Source organism: Cygnus atratus, chromosome 1 (assembly GCF_013377495.2).
Source record: "Cygnus atratus isolate AKBS03 ecotype Queensland, Australia chromosome 1, CAtr_DNAZoo_HiC_assembly, whole genome shotgun sequence".
In the NCBI taxonomy this organism is placed as follows: Eukaryota; Metazoa; Chordata; class Aves; order Anseriformes; family Anatidae; genus Cygnus; species Cygnus atratus.
In genome coordinates this window covers 116,832,972-116,840,043 of record NC_066362.1, presented here as the reverse complement: position 1 = coordinate 116,840,043, position 7,072 = coordinate 116,832,972, and the positions used below count along the sequence as shown (strand labels likewise).

General features: G+C 40.0%; 1 long non-coding RNA gene across 3 annotated transcripts; it reads right to left on the bottom strand.

Moving 5' to 3' along the window:
• Positions 1-1,462: 1,462 nt before the first annotated feature.
• On the bottom strand, positions 1,463-6,863 carry LOC118247718 (uncharacterized). Of its 3 annotated transcripts, none has more exons than XR_004778527.2 (4): positions 6,331-6,863; positions 5,983-6,164; positions 4,781-4,837; positions 1,463-4,689 (listed from the first exon to the last, which is right to left on the bottom strand). It is a non-coding gene; the product is annotated as an uncharacterized LOC118247718 (long non-coding RNA). The 3 variants fall into 3 exon arrangements; XR_004778528.2 differs by having other exon boundaries at positions 5,995-6,164; XR_004778526.2 differs by lacking the exon at positions 5,983-6,164.
• Between the last annotated feature and the right edge of the window lie 209 nt (positions 6,864-7,072).

Genomic DNA, 7,072 nt, shown 5'->3' with positions numbered 1-7,072 from the left:
TGGAATATATACAGGAACCAGGCAGAGGAGTTGGAGCTGAGGTGGGACCTGACCCTGAGCTCCTGCCTGGTTTTCGGGGTCAGCACTGAGCAGCCAAGCTCCATGAAAGTAAGGAAAGAAAGCTGGATGTGGGGGAAGAAGGTGAGCCAAGAGCACCAAGAGGTGAACTAAATCAATACCATTATCTCACCGGCTTCCTTCTGAACCAGAGGAAGGGCAGCTTGCAAGCACTGAAGGTAGAGAAGATCAGGGCAGACAGGAGGGAGGCCAGAAAATCCATAACACCCTGCCAGTGCTACTGGAGAAAGACATCCTTGGAAATTTTATGCAGTAAATGTATTAGTCAATTTGTTTATAGACACAAAAGGAATTTATTTATTTATTTTTTAAAATCTCTTTGCATCCTCATTATCATTGATAATTGGCTGCAATTTAGAATTAGAAAGAAGAGAAGAGTGAAAACTGAGATTTTGGTGTGCTTGAGAGCACCTATTTTAAAATAGTTTGCTTAAAATCCTGTAAAAGTGTTTGAAAATCAGGTTTTCACATTTTCAGGAGTGTGATTTTTTTTTTTTCTTTCATGTATTTTAACAGATTCTAACAAAATCTATGTGGACAGTATGGGTGCATGATATGGTGTTTCTCACCTTGCATTAACAGGATTTGAAATCAATAGCTTCAGGGCTAAAAGATGAGCATCTTCCAAAAACAAAGGACTAACTCCTGTTATTAGCAGCTGTAGTAAAACATTCATGTTGGCTACTTCCTTGAGCATGATAAAGATCGATACAGAGCTAAGTAGGTTACAGTAGGGCAGCAGATATTTCCCTGATTGCTTTATGTTGCAGAGTAATGGATGCAAGGCTGGCATCCTTGCAAAATAAGAAGCTTAAGATAATTATTAATGAATTATTATTCAGAAATATTTTTATTATAGTGACTCTATAATAGTCATTAGTAATAATGAATCAATATTGCCTCAAGGTGCGTGCTCACTATGAGGCACTTCTCTGTGCTCACCTTCTCATCTGATAGAAACAGACTTTCCTGCAACAGATAAAGATGTTTGGTTACCTGAACTGCAGGCTTCACCCATAGATGTGGCACCCCAAATTAATGTCGAGACTGATATGAAGATATGAAACCTCTTAATTCCCCATCCCTTGTGTAACTTTTTTCTTTAATTGTAGTCCAAAATCAGATGGGATTACTAACTGTATGCTTTTATTTATTTATTTCCCCCCCTACATGTGCAAAGGAAATCCTTTCCATTAATCTTTTCTTCCTGTACACTAGGGGTCTTGCAGCTCAGGGCTGACTCAGGATCATGTCCTCAAATTCCATGTACTAACACCATGCACGGAAGCATACTTTTACTTATTTTGATGCACTGAAATTACATGATTTGCTATATATATATATATATATTTTTTTTTTTTTGCATAGGGAATGCAGAATTTCCCCAACTTTCCTGAGAGTCTGCGAACTGTCCCCAGATAGCTGAGACAGGGGGAGGACCTTGTTGAAGTACAAGGGGTTTCACATAGATGACCTGTTCTGATTTGAAGCGATTTAAGATCCCATTCAGACTCTTTTCTATTTAAAGTATAAGGGAAAGAGCAGATCAAAGAGCACCAGACAGAGATCTGAAAATGGATATGCATTCAGTCGAAGGAAAAAATGGCTTACATTTCCTACACTTTCTATTTTCATCCTGTGCGAAACACTTCCTAATCCAGAAATATCTCTCTTTTTTAAAAAGTGCTCAAAATTCAGGATTTCTAACATTGAAAACCATGTAAGATTGTTGGCAGTTTGCATATCTTAATGTTACAGGACTTTTATCTGGAGGTTAGAATATATGAATCAAATAAGGGAGATGTTACTGAGTATGGATTAATTTTGAAAGGAAAGATATAACAAAAGGTTATAAAGGTTTTTTTTTTTTTTTTTTTTCCAGAAGGTAAGATTTTAAATTTCACTTTGAACTGTTGAATAGTTTTTAATTTGAGTATGAAATCAATTTTGGGAAAACTATTCCACAATGAAATGCTATTATGTGATAACATGTATGATAACATACATTATGATAAATTATAATGCATTTTCTGAGCATCTGAGATTCTACTTCTTTATAAAATAATTGTCTTTATACTTTCTCTATTGCACAGAGACAAAAACTTGCTTATTTAAATGTTGTTTGTTTTTTCAAAAACATACACATATTTTTGACTTTTTATACTGACTAGTCTATGTGATAAAAGTGTGTGATTTATATCAATAGAAAAACTGGCCATTAAAGATGTGTTGGTACCTTATGGCATTTACTAAATTGTTTAAAAAATGTTTTGATTGCAATAAAACTATAATAAAAAATATCCTGAAAGAGATAAGTAATTAAACTAAACCATAGAACTACATAAATTATTTTTTCATTTTATTATGTAGTGATATTAAGACCAATGTTTTCCTATCAACATAGATAGGATATTTCTCCCTATCAGTTATACCTTACTGCCTTGGAGGAAATAGAAATAAAGCTGGTATTCCAACAAACTATTAATGCATTTATAAAATGCCTTAAAAAGGTAGGAAAAAAAACACATACTTTTTATTGGTAATTTAAATAATATTTTACATTTTGAATTTTTCTCAGCCACTATTTCATTGTCACATTGACAATGTTTTACACAGTTTTACAAGCTATAAAGAAGTCAAGGAATATGGCTGAAGTCATAATTTCTTTATCTTATATTCTGAAATATTCTTAAAGTAAGGAGAACTAAGCTTTTGTTTTATCAAAGTTCTGACAAAAAGTACTTTAGTGCTGGGATTTTCAGGCAAAATTCTAAAAAGAACTTTAATGACTGCACTATTTTCTCTTGTTGGCTAGAGGGAAATGTTGTGTGCTACCAAAAACAGCACTCTTGGAAATTGTTCTGCAGTTGTAGTTTAAATATGTTTTTCCTCACAGGTTACCAATTCATCCTTTTTCAGAAGTATATTAAGCTCCAATTCTGTAAACACTTAAACCAGTACTGCCAATAATTTCAGATTTAGGGCTTTAAACACTTCTGAAAAAGAATTAATGGTTGAGTCTGGCCTGCAAGCAGAAATGTGAGGGTGCAAAATCCAGGATCAAATGCTTCATTCTTTCTTGATTGTAAATTGAATTCAGGTTATACAGATTTGGCTAAAATTAGGCCCTCGGGTAGTTATTTGGTTCAGTTAATGCTATTAGAAAAATTGTTTTAGAGGAAAGATGGAGGTTATTTCAATTCCATGTGTTCAGTTTTTTAACAAGGCTGTACATTAGAAAAAAAATACCACATAGTAATAGGCAAAATCACTTCTTGCAAATCCATTCTTTAATGAAAATTCTTCTAGCAATCCCTCTTCTGTAAGTTGGAAATAAATTTTGGTGCCATATTTTTACAGAAGTTTGTTAGATGTCATCGTAGATATAATTGTTAAAAAGAACTCATATAGAAGAAAGAGCCCATCCAACGCACAGTAACAGATTAACAAATATCTAAATGATGAAAAAAAAAATCTGATATGGCAAACATCCAAAAAAATACTAAGTATTTTAAAAAGAAAAAAAAAACACTTTTCACATGTTCAATCATTTTTTAGGCATCTGTTCTCCATAGGGTTTGTTGTATGGACTTCTTCATTTTTGCCTTTTTTTAATAAAATTTGTTCTGCTTCTTTTGAGGAGGGTAGTTCTTTTATTCCTCAGTCAGCTTTCCCAGATCTTCAGATTTTTGTTTTGTTGGTTTGCTTGTATGTTGTTTTTGTTGTTGTTTTTAATTTTTAAGTTTCTGTAAATTCTGAGGCTTTATATCTTATGGGCATTTTTCACATACCAAGAAAGTGTTGAAGCAAATCGAAAATATTTCCAAACTTTTTCCTGAACTCTCAGTGAAGCTCTACTGCTTTCAAGAACAGCAGTAATAACAATCTCCTGCTTTCTGTAGTGCTTTCAGTCCCTGTTTGCCCAGGTCTCAGACCTCTGACCCCAGAAGGCAACGGTATGTCCCATCTTCCATCCTTAGGGCCAGGGTTCTTGGCATTTGGCTTTGTTGTTCCACAGACATTTAATGGTGGTGCATTTGTGTTGCCATCCTGGTACAAACCCAGTGTTAGCCTCATTTGCACTTCTTCACATCACAATATGACTATATATATATATATATTTTATATATATTGAAAAATGGCTAAAAGCCCTTCCTGACCTTTTTATCTTGCTGGCAATGCCACTGCCTCTCTATTAATAACAGGCTTTGAGGAGTGTTTTGTCTGCACTGGCAGCATATTTCTTACTCAGTTTGGTATCTGCAATAACAGTACTTTTTTGAAGTGCAAAAGACATCTATAAAAATCAAGCCCATTTCCCTGCTTAAAATCAGCCACAGTCATTGCTGCTTCCAGCTCGCATTATGCTTTACATCTTTTTGTTGAAATTCCATCTGCGATGATTGTCGGTGAGCAGTTGCCATCAGTGAAGGTGAAGGCCCCTCACTGAAGTGGCATGAATAATGTGCTTCGTCAAAGAGTGTGTTATGCTTGTTTGGCTTCAATGTTTAGTGATTTCTTGGGCAAGATCTTCAGTTCCTAACAATGTCCTGTGGAGCCAAAGCATCTGTCTAGAGTGGCATTGTCCTTGAAGGCAATGCTAGCAGGAAGCTGGGGAAGAGAAGAGCTATTTTTCATTTCCCAGGAGACCTTAATTTGTCCCTTTCAGATAGATAGTGCCAGTGAGGCTGTTTTCATGTACCTGCTCTCCACATGGTCTGCACAGCTTCCGAGAGGTCACTTGAAATCCTCAACTTTCCTAGACAGAAATCATAGTATCACAGAATCATAGAATCATTCAGGTTTGAAAAGAGCCTTAAGATCATTAACTCCAGACATAAACCTAACGCTTCAACTCCGACACTAAACCATGTCTCTCAGCACCACATCTACATGTCTCTTAAATACCTCCAGGGATGGCAACTCCACTGCTTCGCTGGGTAGCCCGTTCCATCGCCTAACCACCCTTTCCATGAAGAAATTCTTCCTAATATCCTATATAAACCTCCCCTGGTGCAACTTGAGGCTGTTTCCTTACATTCTATCACTTGTCACCTGAGAAATAAATACTAGTGGAGTGGCTTAAAAAGGTGCAAGCTCATATTGGTGCATCCACGTGCAAAATTTACACAGTCCTTGCTGGGCCTTTACGGATTGGTTTTGTATGTGTAGGCCTACAGTGGTTTCCACAGGAGCACAGAGGTCCCAGCCAGCCAGCTGGTCCCCTGGGGATGAGTGGGGCACATTAGCAGGTCTCCAAGCATCCCTGGTTATTCCTGGCCCAGCACTTGATCCAGGCTCCTCCTCCCACCCTCAGGCCCCCCACCAGCCCTGTCAGTAACCCACTCACCCTGAGCCATGCCACCGGTGGGCCTCTCTGCCAGCTCAGAGCTAATCCTGGGACCGGTCCCCCCCACCAGGGTGGTGTCCATCTGCAACCCCCCTGGCTGTCCAGGAGCCACATCTGCAGATGTTTTCCTGCAGGTGGTCAGCCAGGTGATAATCGGCATGGATGGTTTGTATTTTCCCCACTGGCCTCGTGTTTTCTTCCATGAGTCCTGCATCGCCTCTTGTATTTTACCTTGCCTGGTGAGGCTGTTTCTCCCCATGACGCGTACCTCTCCCCATGGGCCAGTTATGTAAGGTATTGCTGCTCAGTGTTTATCCAGCCCTACATCTCGATCCCCTGTAGAGAGCACATTGTGTATCCTACTGGCAGCAAACAAAAGCAGCTTCCTATACAAAATACACAAGCCCTGCTTCTGTGCCTGCATGTTTAGGCAAACACACTTCTGTGTTTCGGGACGCAAAGGAAGAACGCTATCCGTGCCTGCTTTCCTGGTGATGCGTGGCTCCGAACAGCAGAAAAAAAGAAAATAATCCCCCTAATAAGGAGAAAAGAACCTGCTTCACTACCGTGTGCTGTATACACATCGTTCCCACTTCACGCAGTCACACCGTTTTAAATGCAGACAGCTCTTCCAGCCAGCAGCGTCACAGTCACAGTCGTTTCAAAGGCAAACGCATTTGTTTTGTCTTTACAGCTGAGGGGCTCCCCCTTTCTCAGGAGGTTCTTTAGGTTTCAGCTGTTGAGATAGAGTAACACTTTCTCTAAAAGGGCAAAAAAACAGTCAAAAATCCCACCACCCCAGGCCCCAGGTTCTAGCTGATACAAGTGTTTGACACTCCTCTTGTTGTGGGCAAGGTGTAGGTGTTCCTGAAGAGAAAAAAAAAATGTATATATATAAATACCTCCTTTTCTCATTATCTCTTCCTCTCCATGCCTGGATGATTTGTGTCTTCCCCTCTTTTGCCTCCAGCCTGCCACTACTCACAAGCTGTATTTTATGTAGTTGCAGCTTGTTCATTGCAGGCATCAGACTGAGCCCCCGCAACCAAGCCTGATCTGTAGCAATCCAGACTCTCGCCATCGGGGTGGCCTGGGCTGGGGGCTGTCTTCATAGCTGCTGTGGCTCAGCGCTGGGGGCCACCTGCAAGGCCACCAGCTCTGAGGCAGCTTGGCTGCATCCTCCAGGTAGGAGCATTCCTGTGGGCCGCCCCTGCTCAGGGTGCATCAGCTTCTGGGTGGATCAGACTGACCTGATAAAACCTGGGCATAGGGTTTCCTGCTGCTTCCTCCAATTTTCCAGGGCCAGCACAAGAAATAAAAGGGTTTCCAAGCTTGGGTGCAGTGGATGGTCGGGATGGAAGGCTTGCTGGGCAATGGGGCAGTACACACTCAGTGTCACTGTCAAGGGAAGGCACAGCTCTGAAGCTGGGCTGGCAGATTACCCTGGGAAAGGGAAGAAAGAAATGGTCTAGGCAGGTTGGATAGAGGTCTGTGTGCTCTCAAACAGGGGATTTTTAAACGAGCAGAAGCTGGGTTGCACAGAGGTGAAGGAGCTTGGGAAAGCTCTGAGCACAGGGGGAAGGCCAGGGCTGGCAAGGATGAGTGTAAAGGAAATAATTAATCTTTAATGAAAGTGTGAGTGGG